Source organism: Canis lupus, chromosome 13 (assembly GCF_003254725.2).
Source record: "Canis lupus dingo isolate Sandy chromosome 13, ASM325472v2, whole genome shotgun sequence".
Classification (NCBI taxonomy): Eukaryota; Metazoa; Chordata; class Mammalia; order Carnivora; family Canidae; genus Canis; species Canis lupus.
Window position 1 is genome coordinate 31,925,821 of NC_064255.1, and position 11,194 is coordinate 31,937,014.

An 11,194-nucleotide genomic window follows, 5' to 3' on the forward strand; every position below is an offset into this window, starting at 1 on the left:
TAGGAGAGAGTCTGTGCACAGTGAGATGCATGGGACCATTGAGACTTCCTGCAACCCAGGTCGTTCTACCCTGAATAATGTCTAATTATATATTTCCATGGTTACTTTCAGAGATAATAACGAGTCCCCTAGCCCCCTAAAACATCACAAGGACTTTAGGAAGCACGTCGAAGAGAGAGCAAAACAAAACCGCACAATTACCATGTTCAAGCAAATAATCAGAAACGAAATTGGCTACTGAGGCATATTATCTCTCACTAATTATCATTTTAAATGATGAAAAACTCAAAATGAATGGTACTTTCTCCACCCCTGTGCTGCACAGAAAGCTCCTTTTCCCAACTCCAGGAACTAAGGGCCTAATTATTTGCACTTAATAATTCAGCCGCATCTCCTTGGCACAAATTCCATTTGTTGCTGTAAATGGGGGCCACACTTCTCACAGAAAGTGCAGTTGTTAAAAATAAAACCCTCACTCTCCCTGCCTCCCCTTCCCACTCCCTAGCATAAAGAATAACTATAATTAAGAACAGCCCAATTAGCAGCCTAAGCTCAGATTTCTTCAACCCCCCAAACCCTGCAAGAGTACCTACTCTTTGCCTCGAGTGGGATGTCATTCCCAGAGGACTCAAATTCACACAAGCACTTCAAATCACTCTGGGCTCGATAAAACTTTATCTGCTGTATCCCCTGTCATGTATTTCCAAAGAGGGTTTAAATAAGTACTAGAATAGTAAGTACTAAGTACTTATTCAAATAAGGTAGCTTTCTCAAAAGATTCTGAGCTGTTACTTAGATAGAAGTGATGAATGGCATTTTTAACCTACTCAATGGAGTTTGTGCCTCACTTTACTGAATGAGCACAGGGTTAGCACCTGTCATGGGGTGCGTACTGCACCAGGATCTGGCTTTATGGAGGTGATTCCACAATCATGTCCAAGGAGCTCAAGGTCAAGCAGAGGGAGATGGATTCACACCCATCCGGGGAGCTGTGAAGTAACCCGCAGCAGGGCTACGGAACTTCTGTTGTGGGGGAGACAAGGGTACCATTCATGAACATGAGTGTACTTCCCAGGTCCACTTCTAGAAACTTGGGTCTGGTTTTAACAAAGACCAAATTCCTTCGTTGGGTACTTGCAGAGAAAATGGAACCATGAGGCTCAACTCGTTACAAAGGATTCTCAAGGCATTTCTCACTCTGTCCCAAAATTTTTCAGCTCCATTTTCTGTGTAAGCCAACACTGGCACTCTGACTTGGCCATGCCAGACACTCCATGTGTCCTTACTGCAGTGTACCTTGATGCCTTTGCTCTTGTTGCTTCCCCTGACACCCCCTTCCTGCTACTCTGTGTCTCTGGAATTCTGAACCATCTTTTTGAGGTCTGCATGAGCAACATGCTGGCATGGAAGGAATATGGATTTTAGAGAAAAGCTGTCTTCAGTATTGGCTCTGCCAGTGACTAGCTCTGGGCAGGTTGTTTATTCCCTATGTGCTCAGTTTTCTTATGTGTGAAGACAGGGATAAAGGTCCTTGCCTCAAAGAACTGTTGCAAAGATTAACTGAGCAAATGGAAAAGACTCACAAGAGAAGGAATGTGGTGGCTACTCCATAGTTGCTATTTTCTGCTCTGCCTTTGTGTAATCAAACTGCAGCAAATTACATTAGGAGACATACAAGGATTTGCCTTTGCTTTTAAGAAAGAAGGACATCCTGCCATTTGCAACAACATGGATGAACTTGAAGACATTATGCTAAGTGAAGTAAGCAGATACAGAAAGGCCAATACTACGTGATGTTGCTTATATGTGGAATCTGAAAAAAACCCAAACTTACAAAAACAGATAGTAAAATGGTAGTTACCAGGGGCCAGGGATGGGGGTATAGGAAAGATACTGGTTAAGGGTACAAACTGGCGATTAGTGGTTAGTAAGCCCTAGAGATCTAGTTCAGGGTATAATGAGTATAGACTGTAATTTGTATTATATTTATCTACTGGCTAAGAGGCTAGATCTTAATTATTCCAACCACAAAAAAAGAAATAACAATAATGTGTTATGATAGAAGTGCTATTGCTATGCTGGCCATCACATTGCAATATACAACTGAATTGAATCAATATGTTGTATATTTTAAGTTTATACAAGGTTATATGTCAAATCAATTTCAATAAAAAAAAACGACAACCAACAATAACAAAAAGAAATCTATAAGGAGCTCAAGTTCTACCAAGAAGAGATAAACCATCTCCTGTGGTCCAAGCTCCAAGCCAGCAGGTATCTAAAGGCAGGAATTGGAGACCTGGAATATCCAGGAAGGTGCTGATCACCCAGGTCTGGAGATAAGATCCGTCACACATGCAACAAAGCAGACCAACATTGTGTTGTAGTGTCTGATTGTGAGGAACCTGTGGCCAAGGGGTATGACTCATCTTTGAATGTCCAGTGACTGGCATGATGCCTTTCATTGAACAAATGTACATATGACTGAACTGAATGGGTTAATGAATATACCCTTCATCCACTGGTCCAGAGTATGTGCTTACTACACTGTTAATGATGATCAGAATTAATGAATGAATGATTTGTATTACATGTGATGGAAATTTATGATTTAATGACATGTGAAGGAAATTCGGGATCAGATAAGATTGGGTTTTATCTAAAATCTGCTACCATTTACTCTCTGTGTGACCTTCACCAAGCCAAATACTAACTACCCCAAGGCTTGGAATAGTAGAGGTCATGAGAGGACAGCGCTCTCTCTCTCTCTCTCTATATATATATGTAGAGAGAGAGAGAGACCAGGATGGTCTTCAGGTTTCCCATGGTCCTCTCAATTCCCGATTGTCTTCCTCTCTACCTGTGAACTAGATGGCGAAGTAAATTCACACAGGGCCTTCATAGAGGAGGCCATGCTTGAGTTGAGTTTTAGAGGATAAGGAGGAGTTAGCCAGAAGTTAGTGACTAGTTAACTCCTTCCAGGAGGAGGGAACCATCGTTCAGAGGTCATGGTTCATTCAGGAGGTAGGAACATATGTACTGATGGAGTGAAGATGGTCAAGTGGTGGTTGGAAGGTTGGTTGAAGGTACAAGGACAATTGGTGATGATGACTGTGAGTGCAACCTGAGCATAGGTGGTCTTACATGACTCTCCAGGATTCAGGTCAGGTTAAAATCAAGTTAGTTAATGAGGCTCTTTTGTCTTCCAGGCAATGTGCTGGTCCCAGAACAATGATGGATGAGGAAGATGCGATTTCTGTGCTTGGAGTACACAGTCCCACTGGGGACAGGCAGACAAAGAAGAGGAAATGTCAGTGTAATGCGGTGAATGCTGTCAAGAAGGCAAGTACAGGCAGCTGGAAAATACAGTAAAATCCTCACCACCGTCTTGGATGTAGCTACAGTGATAATCACCACTTTAGAGATGGAGAAACCAAGCTTTGCTCGACTCCCAACCTTGAGCTCGTCTATAGCACGAGAGACGGCAGACAAAATGCCAACCACCGTGGCTGTGTTCCAAGCTGTGCTTTGGGTGTGGAATCTCCCTTCTGGGCTTTGAGGCCACTGAGATGCAAACTCACCCCCGCCCCCCAGTCGTTCTAGCTGTCAGGGAGAGAGGAAGGAGTGGATGTCCCGAGTGGGTTGGGTCTCTGTATGTCCTGCGGTGCCCACGCCTGGGTACCTTTTTACCTCCTGTCTCCCTCTGACCCTTGACATGCCGCCAGGCAGTTGCTTAGCAACCTCGCCAGCAAGACTGTGTATCCTGGCATAAATTGCTATTATGCACGGGGAGAGATTTCTCCCTCCTCTCTCTCCTGCGTTTTAAGCAAAGAGACATCCTAAAATAGGGCATATTTTTTCTGTTCCTTTTCTTCTTCCTCTTTTTTTTTTTTTTTTTGACAGACAACTTCTGTGTAAATGTTGAAATCTGTGTTGTCTGTCAGGAGCAGTCAATCTGAAAACTTTGCTGAAGAGAATGTATATTTAGTAACGGGTGACAAAGAGAGGAAGACATTGAGATGTCAATTATTCTGGTGAGTTAATGCAAAAGCTGGGTATTTAAATCAAGTGGTTTAAGGATATGAAAAGAAAAAGGAGAGGCTCAGTGCAGATCTCTGTATTTTAAACAGTGCAGGGCTCTATTTTGTTTAACTCCATCTGTCACTAGGGGTGTCTACTGTGTCAGTCTAACCCTGTATCTGCAAGAGCTGCTTGGTGGCTAAACTAGTGCTTGCTCCGCATTCTTGTAGGAAAAGGTGCTGGATTTGTAAGCAAAGAGGACAGATTTGAGCCCTGACTCTGGATTTTCATATTAGGATGCTGGTATGGCCTTGCTCTTTATTAAAATAGCAAGGATTTCTGAATGAGTTGGTATATATCTTGCCTCCTTTACCCTCACCCCAACTCCCTTTCAGACTCTTCCCACGATCTTCAGAACCTCCACAATCTCCCTTCTGCCCTCTCCCCCTGTTCTACACAGCCTGGGGCCTCCAGAACCTTGTTCAAATGCTCTTTTGCATAGTCAGTCCCAGAGTTCTGCTTATGAAATCTGTCCAGCCACCCCCTATAGCAACACAGTAATAGTTCTTAACTGGGGGTTATTTTGTTCCTAGGGGACATTTGGCAATGCTTGTGATACTTTTGGTTCTCACCACTGAGGGGAGAGGGGTACTATTGGCTTCCAAGAATACTTCTAAGCATCCTACAAAGCACAGGGCACCTCCCACAAAGAAGAATGGTCTGGACCCAATTGTCAGTAGTTCTGAGGTTGAGATGACCACTTGACAGCGGTCACCTGAGTCACCCTTGTGTTTTCCAGCATTACAGAGCACCTCACATGCCCAGCTGCTCAGCAAATCATTCTTTCATACGCAAATTGTTGAAAAAGATGAATGCACCTCATTATTGAGCCAGTATTTTCCTTTCTAGCTTCAAAATTCTAAGACTGAGCACTGTTCCAACAGCTTGGTTGGCATATCATTCCATGCCAGATTTATTTTGGATATCAGTGAGGATTCAAAAGTATTGGTGACGTGACTAAATTTATTACTGAGCAAGAAACTTTGGAAGTTTAGTGTCTTAACTAATCTTTTGGGCATAATTGTGCAGCTGGTCTAGTTTTGGCTGCCTATAGGATTTTTTCTGTAGCCCTTGGATAGGTGTTCTAGTTCCCACCATCTTCACCATTTCAATCTATCTTGAATGATGTCCAGACATTTGATTCTTTATCTCCTGCTGTTAGGATAAAACAGGCCTAGGAGAGCCAGTATTTCCAAACTCCTATGTAATGAGTTGAACAGTGGCCCCCAAAAAGGTATGTCCAAATCCTAAGCCCCCAGTAACTGTGGCTGTGACCTCATTTGAAAAAAAAAGGGCCTTTCCATATGTAGTTAAGTTAGAGATCTTGAGATAAGATCATCTTGGATTTAGGGAGGGCCCTAAGTCCAATGACTTATGTCCTTATAAAAGAAAGGCAGAAAGTGATTTGATACACAGAGACACAACAGAGAGAAGGCAATAGGAAGATAGAGACAGAGATCAGAGTATTTGCAAATCAAGAAACACCTAAGGGATTCTAGGAGTCCCCAGAAACAAGGAAAGAGATATGACACAGATTCTCCGTGTGATGATTATTTTTACATGTCAACTTTGCTGACTCTGGGGTTCCCACTTATCTGATTAAACATTATTTATGGGTTTGTTAGGACAGTGTTTCTGGAAGAGGTTAACATTTGAACCAACGGGCTCAGTAAGGCAGATTGCCCTCCCTAGCATGAATAGGCATCTTCCAGTTGGGGATCTTCGGTAGAATAAAAGAAAGAGAGTTGGAGAATTCAACTGAATGCTGAGCTGGGGCATTGGTTTTCTTCTGCTTGTTGACTGAGACTTCACTCTTTGGACTCCAGTTGAACTACAGCCCCAGTTACCTGGGTCTCTAGCTTGTGGGTGTGAGATTGTGGGAAGTATCAGCCTCCATGAGCATGTGAGCCAATTCCTATTTCTTGTTTCTCTGGAGAACCATGAGTAGTAAACTCACTCAGAGCCTTTAGGAAGAAACTAACTGTAACGAAGACTTGCTTCAACACTTCTGACTTCCAGAATTATGAGAGAATCACTTTCTCTTTTTTCAAGCTACTTAGTTTGGTAATTTGTTACAGCAGCCTCAGGAAACTAATACATCTGCATATCTTCTCTTCCTGTGTCCCATCTGGATGGCATTCCTGACCTGCCTGTGTTCAAGTTGCAATCTATCCTGATTCCTCCACTCCCACTGGACCTGTGGCATCCAGCAAACTAATAAGTTCTGCAAAGTCTGTTCCCTCAGTAGTTTTTCACTCTTCCCCACTGACTGAACTCCACATCACCAGTGCCCAGTCTGAGGTTTCAATAATGTCCATCTAGTTCACTGTAGCAGCCTCTTATGTGTCTGGCCAGTCCACCGTCCTCCATGTTGCTGCTCTGAACTGCAAAGCTGACCAGAGACTGCTTAAAACTCTGGATTCAGTCCTCCTAATAATTATGAACCACTCAAACTCTTTGGAAGACATGTCTTTCTTGATCATTTGTCCCTACAATGGTTGGCCTTGGGCATACACAGATGAACAAGAATAAGCATACCTGTCAGCTGGGGAAGAGACCCAGATAAAGACCTCATTCCAATACAGTGAAGCAAAGGATAAAGAGTGGTTGGTGTTACAAAAGAATGATGGGGAACAAAATTGCTAAATTGTTAATGTAGTCTAGGGACAGAGAATCTTCCTCCAACAAAGCAGCATTCTCACTGACAGCAGGCAGATGAGGTAAGCGAAGAAAGAAGGGAAGAGTGTCTGGCTCAGGAGCAGCCTGACTTGGGCTTTCTGGTTGTAGGCTTTCCTGTTGGCTGTACCTTCTGCCATAATACTTGCTGTTTCCCTTCCCTGACCTGACCCTCCTCTGGGAAGCCTTCCCTGATTACTCCCATATCCTCTGGCTAGAACACCAGGTCCACTCCCTCCCTGGTGTGTACTTTCCCTCCCTGGCTTCACCATCCACTCAGGCAGGTTCCATGTTCACATTATGAGGTCATTTCTCAAGGATGAGTGCACCCCATACACTCAGCAGATGTAGCTAGATAAGAGGAGGATTACTCCCCTCCTTACAGTAGCACAACTGTGCTCATTTCATACCTAACCTGAGCCCCAGGCACACTCAACATGCAAGAATGACACCATTCTACCTACCAGTGTGGGACAATGGTGAGCACCCAATGAAATAATGGATGTGAAAATGCTTTATAAACTCAAATGCATTAATGATTTGTGAGGTATGGCATGGAACTAAATACAGTTCTAACAGTCTTGACACTATTATTGCTGGGATGTTGAATTCAGTTTTGAAAACTTGAAAGAGATCTCCTTGAATTACCTAATATATTCTCTAAATTGTGAAAGCCAGAATCAGAAAGATGGTGAGACTTCAGTGGACATATTATTTTGGAGCAAATGTTTCCAAATAATGGTCTGTGAACCAAGATGAGTATGTCATTAAGTCTTCACCTGTTCACAGCAAATCTGTCAATGTAACGGTACCAACTTACTTCTTTTAAATTGATGTAATGAAAAGTGATCTGTATTAGCAAAATAATAAATTAGTTGTCCTACCTTGATTACTCAATTTTTAAAAAAATCTGAACTCTATGGATGCTGTATTCACTGTTTTAGGGCACTCTTTATTTTGGATGTTTTTTTCCTGTAGAATTTTTTGGAAGTATTAAAGAAACCCCAAGGGAAATAAATGGCACTGGAACTGGAAGCATTGGTCTATTTGCTCAAGCACTTTGTGGGGCTGAGAGGAGAGGAAGAAACTATGATTTATTGAATGGAATGCACATCCTCCCTAAGAGGTGCTTCCATGCCCTGAATAATGTCCCTACAAACTCTGCTCCACCTCCAGTGATCAAACACTCACTAATTCCTGAGAGGGCCATGCCATGTTTGCATGGTTAAGATTCTTACAGCCATCTTCCTTAAACCAAGCCCGAACTGGTCCTCACCTCATTCCATATATTGATCCAAATTACCCATACGGAATCCCAAAGAACATTTTTAATGTCTTCCTGATGGATATTGTTTAGGTATTATAAGTCAGCTAATCTGCTTCTTTTCTTTTCTAAGGTAATCAGCTTGGATTCCCAGCAAATACTCTTGAATGAATCAAGATGATCACATTCTCAGTCTTGATGGCTCTGGTCCATCACACCCTGCTTCCTACCACAGGGTCCTGGTGGCCCTGTACAGATTCTCTGTGAAGGCGCATTAGCTTCTCAGGCTACAAATCCTCAGATAGTGAGGCTAGTCTGGTGGCTAATCTGGTGTCCCTTCTTGTTTAGCATATGGTACCTGATTTCTGCCTCTGTCCACCCATCTTCAGCTTCTGATGCATTATTTCTTTACCTGAGTAAGGCATGCCCCTTGGATGCTAATTCATTCAGGTCCTCTAGACTCTCTGAGATGATTGGGGTGGAGGGTAGTTTATGAAGGATGTGCTTTCAGGAGAACCTGCACAGAAGCAGAGTAAGCAGAGTAAGCACGGTGGGTGTAAACCAAACAGCAGTAAGGCTTCAGTGAAACCATGACCTCATCTGGGTCCTGGAGTATGTATCACATCACACAGTTCCTATCCCACCTTGCTCAGGATAGTTTTAGCATCTTTGCACCAGGCAGTTGCTGCTGAAAGTCTTGCCCCTTCTCTCCCAACTTACAACTGAGCGAAGGAATCCAGTCTGAGTCTGACCCCCTGGCCCTCTCTTACCCACATAAGCAGATGGCAGTGTTCTGAGCATGCTCCTATCTGCTGATTGCTTTCCATAAGTATTTGATCTTTAGGCCTGGACTGGGTTCTAGAAGCACTTTGACCAGATGAGTACAGGCAGGATGGCCACACTTCTTGTTCTCCATCCATTAATGCAACTAAATTTGAATCATGGGGGATTTTTTGCAGAGGGAAGTTTTGATTGCCTTCTGTTCACCCCATTGGTGAGGGAGGGCTCCTCTGCCCTAATACTACATGATGGCCAAACAAAGGGACAGTGGAAAGATGAGATTGACAGTATTTTATTAGTTATATACACTCAGAGCCCAGGGCAGACACCTTACTCCATGCAAGGCCACATAGAGGTTGTCCTGGGGAAGAAAAGTGAGCCAGCAGGGGCTGTGGGAGACACAATGGCCAGTGACAAGTGGATGAGGTAGACCTGGCTCCTATGGGACCATGTGATTGATTTGTTGGAGTAATTCCTTGGGTGGTAGGGAGATGAAACATGTCAGGTTGGGGTCTGGGTGGGGCACAGCTGGCTGGTCCGGGGATCTAGCCAGGTGGGGAGCCTCTCCTGCAGGGTGGTGGCACATCTGGGGAGAGCGGGGAACTCACATTTAGATCTTCAGGACCCTGTGAGATTCAAAGACATCAAGGCAGCAGCACATGTCTCCTGCAATGCAGGGAAGCAGCCTCATTGTGAGCTCTCTGTTTTCTAAGATCTGAATATTTGACCACGCATGCTGTCGCCATCCGCCTTCAGGGACACAGGATCAAACAAGAGGCCCACATGCACCAAGACAGAGGAATCTACTGCTCACTCACTTGGATACTAAAGTCCATTTATATCAATAAAACAGCCCTGTAAGCACAATGCAAATTTCATTATTGGTACACCAGGCTGGCTGAAATGCTTGGGTGAATCCTTAAGGAGAACACTATTATTATGTCTGATTTGTGATTTCACAGCTGTGGAGGATAGGGGCAGGGAGTCAGATTGGTTTTCTCAACATTAGCCTGATGGAAAAAAAAAAGTTCACAAAACACATCATCGTCTTGTGTATTTTTAAGATGCAAAATATAATATGTAAAGAAAGCCTCAATCTGCAGGAGACATGGAGCCAAAGTGAAATAAATTATGCTCCATGCCAGGCATGCACATCCCCAGCCCTGGTTAACGAGCTCTGCCCGGCAGACATCTCAGGCGCTGGCGGATTGCTGGCATGAAGGCAAAGCGCCACTGGCAGGAAGTGGTCTCCATTTCTTTCCCTGATGCTAATTCTCCAAGGCTTGCTTGGCCTCCTGTTTTCTGCTTTATTGAGGTATAACTGACAAATAAGATGGTAAGATACTGCAAGTGGCCATCGTGATAACTTGATCCCTGTAGACACGGTGAAGGGACCTCTGTGTCTAGTTAGTGACCACACCCATCACCTCACTTATTAAAATTTGATTGATTGGTTGGTTGGTTGATTGATTTTGGTGAGAACATTTAAGTTCTACCTTCTTAACAAATTTCAGTGTTACAATACCGTGTGGTCAACTACAGTCAACATGTGACTCAGATCCCCAGATTTCATTCATCTTATTCCTGAAGGTTTGTGTTTTTTACCAACCTCTCTGTTTCCTCCACCCTCCAGACCCTAGCAGCCACTTTTCTACTCTATTCTTATGAGTTTGACTTTCTGTTTTCCTCTTCTTCTTCTTCTTCTTCTTCTTCTTCTTCTTCTTCTTCTTCTTCTTCTTCTTCTTCTTCTTCTTCTTCTTCTTTTATTAATCTTTACACTCAACTTGGGGCTTGAACTCATGGCCCTCAGTTCAAGAGTAGCCTGCTCTATGGACAACCAGGAGCCAACCAGATGCCCCTGCTTGTTTGTTCTTAATTCCAAATATTCCCTTGAAATCTCCTTAAGACCGTCATGCATGCAATGAAAGATCACTCAAATTAGAAAAGGTGAATGCTTACCATTTACATTGACGTGGATGGAACTAGAGGGTATTATGCTGAGTGAAATAAGTCAATCAGACAAAGACAATTATCATATGGTTTCACTCATATATGGAATATAAAAAACAGGGCAGAGGATTTTAGGGGAAAGGAGGGAAAACTGAATGGAAAGTCATCAGAGAGGAGACAAACCAGAGACTGAACTCTGGGAAACAAACTGAGAGTGGCTGGAGTGGAGGTGGTGAGGGGATGGGATAACTAGGTGATGGGCATGAAGGGGGACACATGATGTGAAGAGCACTGGGGGTTATATGCAACTGATGAATTACTGAACTCTATGTCTGAAACTAATGATGTGCTAGATGTTGGCTAATTGAATTTACTTTTTTTTTTTTTTAAAGAGAGATTAACCTGATGTATAGAAACCAAAGAATCTGGTTTGTATTGTGAAGG

The 11,194-nt window shown here is 43.3% G+C and overlaps 1 long non-coding RNA gene across 1 annotated transcript; it reads left to right on the forward strand.

Annotated features, from left to right (window-relative positions):
- Nucleotides 1–6,069: 6,069 nt before the first annotated feature.
- LOC112662306 (uncharacterized) lies at nucleotides 6,070–9,657 on the forward strand. Its single transcript, XR_003138391.3, has 3 exons — nucleotides 6,070–7,235; nucleotides 8,154–8,436; nucleotides 9,514–9,657. It is a non-coding gene; the product is annotated as an uncharacterized LOC112662306 (long non-coding RNA).
- The last annotated feature ends 1,537 nt before the right edge of the window (nucleotides 9,658–11,194 follow it).